This window comes from Arvicanthis niloticus, chromosome 21 (genome assembly GCF_011762505.2).
Source record: "Arvicanthis niloticus isolate mArvNil1 chromosome 21, mArvNil1.pat.X, whole genome shotgun sequence".
Lineage (NCBI taxonomy): Eukaryota > Metazoa > Chordata > Mammalia > Rodentia > Muridae > Arvicanthis > Arvicanthis niloticus.
In genome coordinates, this window is record NC_047678.1 from 35,336,270 (window position 1) to 35,350,112 (window position 13,843).

The 13,843-nt window shown below is 46.4% G+C and overlaps 1 long non-coding RNA gene across 2 annotated transcripts; it reads left to right on the forward strand.

Annotated features, from left to right (window-relative positions):
* Positions 1-7,706, forward strand: LOC143435332 (uncharacterized). 2 transcript variants are annotated; one of them, XR_013105540.1, is made up of 4 exons: positions 1-260; positions 5,578-5,850; positions 6,711-7,046; positions 7,147-7,706. It is a non-coding gene; the product is annotated as an uncharacterized LOC143435332 (long non-coding RNA). The 2 variants fall into 2 exon arrangements; XR_013105541.1 differs by having other exon boundaries at positions 6,759-7,046.
* Positions 7,707-13,843: the final 6,137 nt, after the last annotated feature.

Below are 13,843 nucleotides of genomic sequence, written 5' to 3' on the forward strand. Positions count from 1 at the left end.
TCAGGCTGGAGGAGGGAAAGTCAGTTGGAAGCGCCCAGTGTGGTGGTTATGCTACGAAGTATCTGCCAGACCAGAGAAGACTGCTTGGACACAGGTTTAAGCCAGTAGAAAGTCGTTATTACTATTGGATATCCCAGCGTAGTCCTGAGCCTTTCTCAGGGTGAGCTTTCAAGTACAAACGTCCATATTCCGGTTTCACATACTTCAGCTAACAAGATCAGTCAGCCAGAAGCAGAATTTCAGAAGCTAAAAAAAACAAGGTTAGTACATTTAGAGGCTTTCCCAGAACTCTATGGACTTGGATGGATCAGGCCTTTGTTTTGGTTTCAGCCGGTGGTGCTGTCTGGGTGCTGTGTTTTATGACCGGAAAGGTACTTTGATTATGGCGTCAGTTGTGCTAAGAGGTCTGGAGACTTGTCACACTTAGAGGAATTGATTGTGGTTTGGAGCTTTGTGTCTGCTGCCATTAGCTGCATAGTGGGGTTCTATGTTAAATGTGTATGTTTAATTATTATTATTGTATGCATGTACATGTGTATGTGTGTGTGTATACAGCAGTGTGTGCATAAGGAGGCCAGAGGAGACCAGGGTCTGTCTTAGTCAGGGTTACTACTATTGCTATGATGAAACACCATGACCAAAAACAACTTGAGAAGGAAAACATTTATTTGGGTTACACACACACAACATAGCCCATTACTGAAGGAAGCCAGGACTGGAACCTGGAGGCAGGAGCTGATGCAGAGGCCATGGAGGAGTGCTTCCTTACTGGCTATCCCCTTATGGCTTGCTCAGCCTGCTTTCTTATAGAACCTAGGACCACCAGCCAAGGGATGGCTCAACCAGGAATAGGCTGGGCCCTTCCCCATCAATCACTAATCAAGAAAATGCTTGGGGCTGGAGAGATGGCTTAGCGATGGCTTAGTGGTTAAAAGCACTGACTGTGCTTCCAGAGGTCCTGAGTTCAATTCCCAGCAACCACATGGTGGCTCACAACCATCTGTAATGGAATCTGATGCCCTCTTCTGGTATGTCTGAAGACAGCAACAGTGTACCCATATACATAAAATAAATAAATCTTTAAAAAGAAAAAGAAAGAAAGAAAGTAAAAGAAAAGAAAGCACTCTACCAGCTTGCCTGCATCCAGATCTTATGGAGGCATTTTCTTAACTAGGGATCCCTCCTCTCAGATGACTATAGCTTGTGTCAAGTTAATATAAAACTAAACAGTACAGGATCTCTTACTAATCCTAGAGCTAGGCTGGTATCCAGCAATACCCAACAATTCTCCCAATGCCCTCTACAGTGCTAGGTTATGTGAGTGTGTGGTCACACCTGACTTTGTACCTGGGTGCTGGGGATTTGAACCCATCCCCTCATGTTTGCGCAGCAAGCACTCTTCCTTATTGAGCCATCTCTACACCTTTGTTTTGTCTTAAACTGTGGTCTCCTGTAGCCTGGATTGGCTTCAAACTTGCTATGTAGCCGAGACTGGTCTTGAACTCCTGCCTCTACCTCCCAAGTGCTGGAGTTACAGGCCGCCATCCCTGGCCTGCAGCATTGAGTATTGGACTCGAGGCCTGAGGCATGTGTGGTGAGTAGCCATACAGTGTTTTGTGAGAAGCACATGGGGTCTTCTGAAGATAGTAGCATGCCCCACAGCCCGCCCATTTGGTGTGTGGTATTTGCTGGGTGGGTGGAGGGGTGGGGAGTATTTATTTATTTATTTATTTATTTATTTATTTATTTTGTAAATCATGGGCACAGAGCAAGAAGGGCCTCTTGCGTCCCCATCCTCATCACACACAGATACACACACACACACACACACATACACACACACACACACACACACCCCAGCTGCCTGAAGAGCTGTGACTTTAATGGAAGTGGATTCCATTGAGAATGCTAAGAACAGCCAGGCATGGTGGTACATACATTTAGTCCCAGAGCTTAGGAAGCAGAGACCCGTGATGTTCTACATCAGTAAAGAATTCCAGGTCAGTCAGGGTGATATAGTAAGATCCTGTCTAAAAGAGGGAGAAAAAGAAAAGAAAATGTGGCCGGGCAGTGGTGGCACACGCCTTTAATCCCAGCACTTGGGAGGCAGAGGCAGGTGGATTTCTGAGTTCGAGGCCAGCCTGGTCTACAGAGTGAGTTCCAGGACAGCCAGGGCTACACAGAGAAACCCTATCTCAAAAAACAAAAACAAACAAACAAACAAAAAAAACAAACAAAAAAAAAAAGGAAAAAGAAAATGCAAATAGTAATCTTCAATTGTTAAATTAGTTTCTAATTTAAAAATTCTATCCATCCATCCATCCATCCATGGTGACAGGGTGTCACTGTGTACCCCCACTTGCCCTCTTCTTTGAAGAGATCCACCTGCCTCCTGGGTGCTAGAGATACAGGCGTGTGCCATGGCATCCTGCAGGTGCTGTAACACAGTGAGAACTTACATCACATTCACCCCTGCCCATGGCCCTCTCTTGATGAGGGCATGCAATGCAAAGCAAAACTACAGTAATAAAACTAAGAAATAGGATTCAGCAAACTTGCTTTCACTGTTGGGAGGGAAGTGAGGGCCTCTGTCTAGACAGGCACCTTCCCAATGTACGATAACCTCAATTTCAATTCAGAAATTCTGAAGTCCTATTCTGTGGGGGGCTGCCCTTCAGCTGAGGTGCACTCCAGCTGTTAGGTCTTAAGAGAGGACCGGGTGGGAGGTGGGGGTGGGGAGGGCCTGGAGAACCAGATGGCTACAAATTACCCAAATCAGATCTGGAGCTCAGGGTGTGCAGTGGAGGATGGGGGAGGCCTTCGCTAGGCCTTTGAAGGTGACCAGGACTTTGAACCTCTACTTTTATCAGAAATGAGTGCTTCTGTTACAAAATGGGCTTCCCAAGAGCTCAGCAGAAAAAAAAAATCCATTTGATTTTGCTTACAGAGGGGTGTGTGTGTGTGTGAAAAATTCAGTAAGAATGCCAGGCATGATAGCATACGTCTGTGATTACAGTAGTTGAGAGGTGGAGGCAGGATGGTTGTGAGTTCTAGGCCAGCCTGATCAATATAGCAAGTTCCTGTTTTTTTTTTTTTGTTTTGTTTTTTGTTTTTTGTTTTTTGTTTTTTTGCTTTTAAAGTATTTGTGACTCAGAGGTAGACTGCCAGCATGCACTGTGGACAGCTTATATTAACGGCACACCACCTAAGTCTATTACTGCACTTGAAGACTGGGATGAGGGCCCTGAAGGGTTGGCTCTTTGGTTAAGGGTGCTTGCCACTCTTGTAGAGGATCAGAGTTCAGTTCCCAACCTGGGCTACTCAGTGAGCGAGAGCCTCTCTCAGCAGCAGTGCAGGGGTGGGGTTGGGGAGGGTGGAGAGGAGGAACAAGAGGACACAAAGATCCTTACTTCTTGGTGAGAAGGATGGAGCCATTAAAAGACTGTGGTTGGTCTGTTGAGCTGGCTCAGAGGGTAAAGTTGCTTTCATCCTCGCCCAAGGACCTGCGAGTACCATCCCCAGGTCCGATGTTGTAGGAGAGAATCAGTCACAGAAGATTGCCCTCTGAACACCATAGTTGTTGCATGGTGTATGTAACCTGTGGCCCTCCCCGTCCCCTGCACCAATAAACAAGGCTTTAAAAAAATGAGAGACATTAACATTCAACCGCCTTGGATAGAGAGGGAAAGCACGCACGCACCGTGGTATTTCTGGCTAGCCTTCAGCAATTGATTGAAAATATAGACAGAACCACAATGTAATCAGGGTTTCCCACCTCTGTGACAGGAACCACAGTCTCACAGAAAACATTCCACTTTTGTTTTTCCTGGCAGCTTCTTTTATTCTCTTTCCCAACACTCAATGTGGGACTCAATCAGTTCTGATTGGTCTATGCCACTTGGGGTGGACTGACTCCAGTCCTCCTTCATCCTCTGTTTGGCCACTGTCCCCCAGGGTGGCTTGGAATGGGTGTGGCTGGAGGAGGCTGACTCTGGCTAATTTCTGTTGGAGCTTGTTGCTGCCCAGATGAACCTGGATTCTTTAGTCCTTGGTCACTGGTCCCTCAGGTCTTGCTGTTGTTGTCTCTGACTGCAGGCTTCTGGAAGTCTGGCTTTATTTTACTAAGACCCCTTTTTGCAGGACCGCAGGGGAACCACAGGAACCGGAGCCCAATCTTCCACTTCCTGCTGTGCAGGTCCAGCTCAGAGAACAGCCATGGAGAGGGAATTGTATATAACAGCCCAGCCCCAGAAGTAAATAAAGCTTGGAGTTTCTGTGTGATTGCCTAAATTGTGAGATATCTCAAAAGACTTCAAGGCCTGGTGTGCTGTTGTACACCTGGCACCAAAAACTCTGGAGGTAGAGGCAGGAAAGATAGAAGTTTAAGGTCATTGTGAGGTCCAGCGTAAACTAGAGGCCAGCCTGGGCTACATGGGACTCCATCTCAACAAAGCAAAACAAAGAAAAGACTACCAGAGGTGAGCTTGCCTGGGACCACTGTAACCTATAAAATCAGCTTCTGTTGTTATGCTGGAGTCCAGAGCTAAGGCTTCGTGTACGACTGGTGTGTATCCTCAGGCCCAAGAAGCACTTCTTTTTAAAAATATTATTATTATTACTATTATTATTCAGGGTTTAATATGTAGCCCTGGTTGGCCTGAAACTCACCATGTAGAGCAGGCTGGCCTTATACTCTGTAGAGATCCATTTGCCTCTGCCTCCTGAGTGCTGGGATTAATGGTGTAAGCCACCATGCCTGGCTAAAAAATTCTCCTACAAAGACATCTGTCGGCCCAGCAACTGTAACCTTGGCCCGATGTTTACCGTTTATTACTGTTTTGTGTGTATCTGTGTATGACACATGTGTGCAGGTGTGATGTGGCAAGAGATAAGACAGCAAGTGTCTGAAGTCAGTTCTTGACTTCAGTTTAGTTGAGTTGGGTCTATCTTGCTCCATGGCATCTGGCTTGTGAGCTTCCAGCCAGCAGTTCTCAGTTCTGTCTCCACCTCCCATCTCTCTGTAGGAATGCTGGGATTACAGCTGCACACCACATGTGTGTCTCTCTCTTTGTCTTTCTGTCTCTCTGTGTCTGTCTGTCTGTCTCCCACCTTCCCTCCCTCCCTCTCTCTTTCTCTTGGACTAGAACTTAGGTTGTCAGCCTTACATGTTAGTCACTTTTACCCCCTCAGCCATCTTGAGGACCCTTATACCTCTCTTATTTTGGATCGCTGTGACTCTGCGACATTGTTTCAAAATGGCTGTTGTTATTGTTATCTTGGACTCTGAATGCTTTCCTCGGAAGCCCATGCCTGTAATCCTAGCACTTGGGAGGTGGCCGGCAGGAGGACCTGGCAGCTCAAGGCCAGCCTCGGGGCAGCTTTAGTTCTGTTTGTTTGTTTGTTGCGATCAACTCCTGAAAAAGTAAAAGGAGAAGGAAAGGAGGGTGGAGGGACGGAAAGATGCAGAGAGAAGAAAGGAGAAAGGAAGTGAAGGAGGGTGAGGAAGGGTAACCACGCAGGCAAGCTAACAACAGGGGCTCCTGTTGGCTTACTCTCACCTTCTCTCTTTGGAGCTAGCTGTCCCAGGAAGCTCATCCAGGAGCGCTAACAGCTTCCCTGGAATCCTGTCTTTGGACCCAACCTGTGCCTGTGATATCACTTGTGACTGACTGTGAAGTTCAAGTCTACATGGTCTCCAGGATTTTCCATCAGTGTCATTGGCAAGCCAACATTCTCCTGGGTCCTTAGTAGCTGTGTGTCCACCTCAGTCTCTCCTGGCAAGTGTATGTGGGTGAGCTTTCCAGGTACCAGAGACAGTAATGAATTCTATTTGAAATTCTGCAGGATCATGTAAGTTCAAACTCATTAATTCTGGGCATTAAAACGTCAGCCTTTCTGTTTGAAATTTAATCCTACAAGATTGCCTCAGATTTGAAGCCGTTTTGGAATTAAAGCCTCTCTTAGTTTGTCAGTTCCATGCCTACAGCTAAGATGATTCTTCAAAACAAGCCAACCAACCAAGCACATTTTGAGTTGCTTTGTGGTGTTAAAAGTAGTCTAACTTTTCAGTAAGATGAACTTGCATAAACCAGGGTGGGGGTTGTTCTGTTCTGTTTGTTTTTTGAGAGAATGTCTCATGATACTGCTGCTCAAACTCGGAATCCTCCTGCCTCAGCCTTTCAAGTGTGAGATGACAGCATGTTGCTTTTATTACTACTACTATCTCTATTTATTTTTAGAAAGTACCAGGTAGTTCAGGCTGGCCTCTGACTATGTAGCTGAGCTAGCCTGGAACTTCTGATTCCCCCAGCCTCTCCTTCCAAGGTGCTGGGATTACAGGTGCCACCATGCCACCTTCTTATTATTTTTTAAATTGTTTTTGCTTTGTTTACAATGAGTCCTCATACTTTGCCCCAGGCTGGCCTCAAACACAAGGCAAGACTCCTCCCTCAACATCCCAAGTGCTGGGATTACAAGCAAGAGCCACCACACACTGTTCTCAGTGTGCTATTGGAATGGCAAATTAAGCTAAAATGTATTCATTCCTTTATCCCTTTACTGTCGGAGAAGAGATGTCACGTCACTGGGAATGTGTTCCTTTTATGAGACAAGATATATGGGTTGCCTTGAGATTTTAATTTATTTTTAAAATGCATATGTATGTATGTATGTATGTATTATTTGGTATGTGGACACCCTTTGGGTGTCAGGTCTCCTGTCTGCCTTGTCAGAGGCAGAGTCTGTTGTTCCCTGATCAGGCTGGCCTTGAACTCCTGGAGCTGCTGCCTTCCACCTCATATGGAACCATGGAGTGCTGGGATGGCAGATGCACGCCAAGGGAGCCAGGGATCTGAACTCCAGCCCTCACACCTATGCAGGAAGTGCTCCCCCACGGCGCATCTGCCCAGCCACATTTCCTATATCAAAGGCCTTTCCATTACGTTTGCAGATGTGACTTGGTGATGGAGCAAATACACATGGCCCTGGGCTGGACCCTCAGCACTGCCAAAAATAAAGAGTAAAACAGATTAAATAACTGAAGACAGGTTGGTTTTCTTTGTTGTTGTTGTTATTGTTGTTTTTGTTTTGCCAAAAAATACTCCGATTCTAGTAAAAGTTCTAATTTTGTCTTATTTATTTTTTTAGGCTAGTGTCTTACTAAGTAGCCCAGGTGGACCTGCAATTCACTATGTAGCCCAAGCTGGCTGTGGTGGCTTGACTAAGAATGGCCCTCATAGGCTCATATAGTTTGAATGCTCAACCATTAGAGAGTGGAACTACTTAAAGGACTAGGAGGTGTGGCCTTGTGGAGGAAGTGTGGCACTGGGGGGGTGGGCCTTGAGGTTTCAGAAGCCCAAGCCACGCCTAGTGTCTCTCTCTCTCTCTCTCTCTCTCTCTCTCTCTCTCTCTCTCTCTCTCTCTCTCCATGCCACCATGCTCCCACCACCATGGTAACAATGGACTAAACCCCAGCGCCAATTAAATGCTTCCCTTTATGAGAGTCGCCTGCTGTGAGCATGATGTCTCTTCATAGCAATAGAACACTGACTAAGACACTGACCTAACCTAAACCAGCGAGCCTCCTGCCTCAGCGTTAGGAATGCTGGAATGAATTATAGGTAGGCCCCTTCAGCCAGGCCTGCTTTGTTTTACTTCTCCTTCCCTCCCCTCCCCCCCTTCTTTTTCAAGACGGGGGTATCTCTGTGTAGCCCTGGCTATCCTAGAATTTACTCTGTAGAGCAGGCTGGCCTGGACCTCACAAAGATCTGCTTGCTTTTGCCTTCCAAATACTGGCATTAAAGGTGTGTGCCAACATTGACCAGGTGTTTTACTTTGTAAAAACGTTTAAATTATTTATAATGTGTGTATATGTGGTGTGTGTGTGTGTGTGTTTATGGTTGCACACGTCATAGCACTAGTATGGAGGTCAGAGGGCAAGTTGTGGAAGCCAGCACTTTCCTTCCACCATGTGGATTCTAGGTCATAAGACTTGGCAGCAAGTGTCTTTACCCACTGAGCCATTTTATTGGCCCCTTATTTTATTTATTTATTTATTTATTTATTTATTTTTTTGGTTTTTTTTTTTTTTTTTTTTTTTTTTGGTTTTTCAAGACAGGGTTTCTCTGTGTAGCCCTGGCTGTCCTGGAACTCACTCTGTAGACCAGGCTGGCCTCGAACTCAGAAATCTGCCTGTCTCTGCCTCCCAAGTGCTGGGATTAAAGGCCCCTTATTTTATTTAAAAAAAAAAAAAAAAGATGTATTTCTATTTTCTGTGTGTGGGTGTTTTGTATCATATGTGCACACAGTGCCCTAAAGTGCCAGAAGGGGGCATCAAATCCTCCAGAACTGGAGTTACAGCCGGTTGTGAACCATTGCTCAGACTCTGGGAACTGTATGAGCCAGAGTCCTATGCTGTTGTTGACCGGCTATCTCGATACCCCTAGTGTTTTTTAGTTTTGTTTGTGTGATGTGATTAAAAAAAAAAAAAAAAGTCTTATGTCACCCAGGCGGGCCTGGAACTCCCTGTGTCACCTCAGGTGACCTTGAACTCCTGCCTGAGACTACAAGCGTGCACCAGTTTAGGGCCTTACCTTCATCCATGCCAGGCAAGTACTCTGCCAACAGCTATGTCCCTGTCCTCTCGTTTATTTTCAGTTTTTTCTCTTTTTATAATTTATCTTATAGATACAATTTTACAACATAATTTATAGTTTCTGTTTTGTACTCATGGGGCTGTGTAGCGCTTCAACCTGCCTTTGCCATATTCTCAGTTCAGAGGCTTAACAAGATCTTCGTGCGACCTCAGTGGGGACACCTTTGGCTTCAACCTCTCCTGGCTCTCAGTGTCTCTCTTCTAGGAAACAAAGCCCCGCCCACTTGTACAGTCTTCAGGGGAGTCTCACTGGTCTCGATGCTGACATGGCCAGATGGCACAACTGCCTTCTCCTGGGCCATCTGTGGGGAAGGGACTGAGTTGGGTCTTGTGATGGACCTCTGTCTGACCTGTTTGAGGAGTGGAGGGCTTTCTGGAATTCTGCTGTGGGTCGACGATCCACCTGCCGTCTGTTTCCCTCCTCAGCCCTCGTTCCCTGCGCTCTGGCAGCTTCCACACTAGACATCAATTCTCACGGAGCTCTGCCCTCCTACTTTTTGTCAGTCTTTCATTCCCTTGTTACAGCCTATCAGATTAGCTAGGCACGCCTGTAATCTCAGCATTTCCAGAGTTGAGGTGGGAGGATTAACTGAGTGTTTGAGGCCAGCCTGGGTAAAGTGAGTTCAAGTCTAACCTTGACTACATAGACGCCTCAGTGCCAGTCTGGTCTATAGACTAAAGGCTTGTTTCAAAAAATAAGAAAGCTGGGTGGCACATACCTTTAATTCTGGCACTTACGAGGCAGAGCTAGGTGGATCTCTATGAGTTCCAGGCTAGCCTGGTCTACCTAGTGAGACCGTGTCAGCCAAGGCTGCATAGTGAGACCCTGTCTCAAACCCACAAATAGAAATCCTAAAAGCCAACCCCCGCCAAAGCCAATAAATAAAAAAGAGTAAGATGAAGCGTTGTATTTTAGATTATCATTTCCTTTAGCTGGTGGGATCCATCCTAAGTGTTTTTCATATAACTTATGGATTGTGTATCATAAAATTTTATCATTGCTTTAAGAAAATTTAGATACTATAATTTAGCCTCTAACCTTCCTCTTCAACAGAATCCCCACTCTCGTTTTACGACACCGGCTCCTCTGTTCTTGTTTAATGGTTTAATAGAGCCGTGTTTGAAACTGGCTAGAAGGCAATTTCAAGAAAGGGTGGCAGGCTGCTGTTAATGGGCACCCTCAGTATTTACTGCCCTCAGACAGAACATGACTGTTATTATTATTATTAAAAATCATTTGTTGATTGCCATGGGTCTCCCAAAGCTACAGAAACATAAAGAAACCATAGCTTGCCCCCGCCCCATTAGCTAGCAAATGAAAATGTGCGTCCAAAAGTTTTTTCTGGCTCTATGTCAGATATTCTTTGCTTTGGGGGATGGGCCCTATGGGGTGTGAGGGGTGGACCCTATGGAGTGTGAGGGGTGGACCCTATGGAGTGTGAGGGATGGACCCTATGGAATGTGAGGGATGGACCCTATGGGGTGTGAGGGTTGGACCCTATGGAGTGTGAGGGATGGACCCTATGGAGTGTGAGGGTTGGACCCTATGGAATGTGAGGGATGGACCCTATGGAGTGTGAGGGATGGACCCTATGGAGTGTGAGGGTTGGACCCTATGGAATGTGAGGGATGGACCCTATGGGGTATGAGGGATGGACCCTATGGAGTGTGAGGGTTGGACCCTATGGAATGTGAGGGATGGACCCTATGGGGTGTGAGGGATGACCCTATGGGGTATGAGGGATGGACCCTATGGGGTGTGAGGGGTGGACTCTGTGGGAGCAGGATGATGTATCTGCACTCTATATTAATTAGTTCCTCTTCCCAGTACTGGATTCCTCCATCAGAGCAGACTCTGCAGTGGGCACACCCAGGACCTTTACCGGGCATAATGTAGATTCATGAACTCAAAGCCTAGCTTGGGTGTGCACAGCTCCCAGCTCTAAGTAAATGCTGGCAATAACCTCAGAGGCCAGAGTCATATGAAATTCATGGGAAACATGTCTGTGGTCCCACTCAAGGAACAGAGGCAGGGGGATGGCCTGGGCTATATAATAGGGACTGTCTGAAAAGAAAACCAAACAGCCAAACCCCATCCAACACAGAGCAGAAAAGCCAAAGCCAACCAACCAAACCAGGGACAGAATAAGAATGCTAGTAATAAAATAACAAAGTAGATACGAACGCCGAGAGACTGGCGAGAGGACTCAGCTGGTAAAGGCACCTGCTGCCAAGCCTGAGGTAGACGGAGAGAACAGAATCCCAGAAGTTGACCTCTGACCCCCACGTGGATGCATGGGGGCATGAGTACCCCCATAAATCAACAGAAAAAAAAAAATAAAAGATTGCCAGATTCCTCAGGTGTGCTAAAAGGCATGAATTGTGCCTCACGGCGGTGAATTTTATAAATTAGATTCCGCAGAGACCTTAAAGATGAAAGATAGCCGGGCAGTGGTGGTGGCACACGCCTTTAATCCCAGCACTTGGGAGGCAGAGGCAGGCAGATTTCTGAGTTCGAGGCCAGCCTGGTCTACAGAGTTCCAGGACAGCCAGGGCTACACAGAGAAACCCTGTCTCGAAAAACCAAATAAAATAAAATAAAATAAAATAAAGATGAAAGATAAATAAATCTTGTATGCTGTGTGACAAACTGAAGATCCTCTATCAAAACCAACTCTCACCCAGGTCCAGTGATGCCTGGTTATCCCAACTCACACAAGAGGCTGTGCAGGAGGATCTGAGTTCCAGGGAGTCCAGGCAACACAGAGTGTCTCAGAAAACTACACACCAAACCGACAGAAACTCAACAACTAAAACAATTGCATAAAAAGTGCGTGGGCATCCGTACCACTGCCTTTTCATTTATTCTTTAAATACATTGATCTATTTTCATGCATGGGCAGGGTCACACCAATGTGGAGGCCGGAGAACGAGGTATCAGGAACTGACTTTGGTCCTCAGGCTTGTGGACAAGCTCTGTTAGCCCCTGAACCCCAGATACTGCCTTGTAGATGACATGGTCAATGGCTGGCTTCTAGAGAGCAATGCCTCCACCATCTCGGGGTTCACCTGTGAACCCGATGGCTCGAGGCCCTGGACTCCACAGTCTAAGATTCACCACTGTGGCTCACCACTGAGACTCGTGTGTCCTTGGTTGGTAGAAATGAAGGTAAGTAGGGCAAGCAAGCTGAGGAGGAGCGATGCTGTCCAGTTCATGTTATTGACATGGGACCTGGAAAAGAGACAGGCACTAACCCCTCCCCCCCTTTTTTTTTTCAAGTAATCACATTATTAAGGGGATACAGGGCATCACCGTGTAGCCTAGGCTGGTCTTTACTCAGAACCCTGTGTCCACGTCTCTTAGTGTTGGAGTTATAGGCATACATCCCCAAGAACCCAAATAAAAATGCTGGCTGTGGTGGTGCACACTGTAATTCTAGCTCTGGGATGGTTAAAGAACTGTGTCAAATCTTTTTAGGAAATGAACTTCCCGTATTTAGTCATTTACACATGGGGACAATCTTCCCTCAGATGTTGAAAGTATGAAAACTGAGACGAGATAATGCCTTCCTCTTCAGCTCTGAGATGGACCTTTACTCCATCTTTGACAGCCATCTTTCCGGGCAAGGGTTCCTCTCATTACAACCTCCAGGGCAGGGCAGGTCTCCGTGTGTTAAGAGTTCTATCCACACAGTCATAGAGACTTGTGCTCAGGCCGTTCCACGGCTCATTTCTTTTGGACACGTCATTCTCTGAACAAATAGATTTTAGATTATGCCTGCACCTATGATGAAGAGACCTCTTGTTGTTGGAGTGGTCTCCTGTTGGTAATCCCGGAACCCTGTCCTGGGCTAAGGATGCATCTTGGAGGTGACCAAGTGGCCATAGTTTTGAATTGAATGGGGTATATCACCCTCTAGTGGCGGAACAGGAAAACAACCCGAGGCTTTGCCTCTTTGTCCCAGCTACTGAACTGTGGGTTGGGGAGGAAGGAGTTCAGTTTGTAGAATTCTAATCGCCGATGATGTTTAAAGTTTGAATGTGGCTGTAACAGCACAGCCTCCATATCAAGAGTGACTCAGACCTTCCCTGTGTGGAGCTTACCGATCCAGAAATGGCCCACTTCCATGTTTGTCTCCGTCTCTCGTTTTCTTTCTGTGAGACCACAGTGGAGCGGATTCTAAATTTATTCCCTGATGTCTGGTTTCAGGATGAGAATGTCTCACATGTGGGAAGGGCTCGAGGATGGACACCTTGGCACATTCCCATAGTCCTAGTTGCTTGAAAGTGCTCAGGAGTTTGGGACCAGCCCGGATGGTGAGACCCCAGACGCTTTTTAAAATTTCAGTGCTGGGTATTGAACCTTGGTCCTGCATGCTAGACAAGCTCTCTACCATGCCACGGGGCTACATCCTAAACATAAGACTTCACTGAGCTCTCTCCATCTCTGTCTCTCCTTTTCTTTTGTATGCGTATGAGTAGGGTGTGCATGCTTGTGTGTATGTGTGTTTGCATGTGTGTGGGCCCATGTATGTGGGTATATGTCATCTCTCCACCCCTCTTTTTTTTTTTTTTTTGTTTTTTTTGTTTTTTTGTTTTTTTGTTTTTTTGTTTTTTTCGAGACAGGGTTTCTCTGTGTAGCCCTGGCTGTCCTGGAACTCACTCTGTAGACCAGGCTGGCCTCGAACTCAGAAATCCCCCTGCCTCTGCCTCCCAAGTGCTGGGATTAAAGACATGTGCTACCACTGCCCGGCTCTACCCCTCTTTTTAACCTTCTTTGTATGAAGGTAGTTAATCCTATTGGCTGGGGTTGGAGACTGCCTAGGCTGTGTTGTAAGAACGCTTATACTACTTCAAATTCTGGACCATTATAAGTGCCACCCCCCCCCCCCCAGAATGTTTCCTGATTTCCTTATCTATAAAGAGGAACTAGGGGGATGATCTAGTGGTTAAGGGTGCTTACTGCTCTTGCAGAGGATGTGGGTTCAGTTCCCAGCACCCACAAAGTGATTCACAGCTACTTATAATTCCAGGTTCAGGAGATTTGAAACACTCTTGTGATCTCAAAAGCATATGGTGCATGCACAGGCATACAACACACACACACACACACACACACACACACACATACACACACACACACACATACACACACACACACATACACACACACACACACACACACACATA